The sequence below is a fragment of the Mandrillus leucophaeus genome, unplaced genomic scaffold (genome assembly GCF_000951045.1).
Source record: "Mandrillus leucophaeus isolate KB7577 unplaced genomic scaffold, Mleu.le_1.0 Scaffold5, whole genome shotgun sequence".
Classification (NCBI taxonomy): Eukaryota; Metazoa; Chordata; class Mammalia; order Primates; family Cercopithecidae; genus Mandrillus; species Mandrillus leucophaeus.
Window position 1 is genome coordinate 4,060,420 of NW_012105364.1, and position 687 is coordinate 4,061,106.

Genomic DNA, 687 nt, shown 5'->3' on the forward strand with positions numbered 1-687 from the left:
GGAGGGAGGGAGGGAAGAAGGGGGAGGGGGAGGGTCATTTCCAGGCCAAGCGTTTGGTTGTCTTTGCAGCGCCTCCAGAGCCTTCTTTTCCCCTGACATGGTGACTGGCACTATGGCTCCCTCAGCCCATAGTGAGGACAGCATGGATTGGGGTCCTCAGCCAACCTGCAACCTGCAACGTACGGTGAGCAAGAAGGAAATCTTTGTTGTTTTAAGCCACTGCAATCTGTTATCACAGCGTTACCCTGCCTTTCCTGATGATAAAGAGAACGTCAGGAAGAGGTGGGTTCAGGGAAGGCAGGCAACATTTAAGATGAGACCTGGTTACTGGAAAAAAAGAGTTAATCCTGGAAAGAGGTGAAGAAGGAGCATTTCCAACAGAAGAAACTGCTGAATACTAAGACCTTGCAGTGGGAATGAGTTTTGAGGAACAAAAAGAGTGCCAGTGAAAAGAGTGGTAAGAAAAGCCATGAGAACAATAAAAAATGAGATCAGAAAGGTTGGCAGGGACCACAGCATGTACACACTGTAGACTGTGGTCAAGAATTTGGTGTTTACTCCTAGGCAGCCACTGGTGGGTTCAGTTCGGAGGATGATGTGATACAAACCACGTTTTAAAGGGGGGTAATTCTTGTGCCATGTGGAGGATGTGTTGGGGAGGCCAAGCATGGAACCATGGAGCCCACT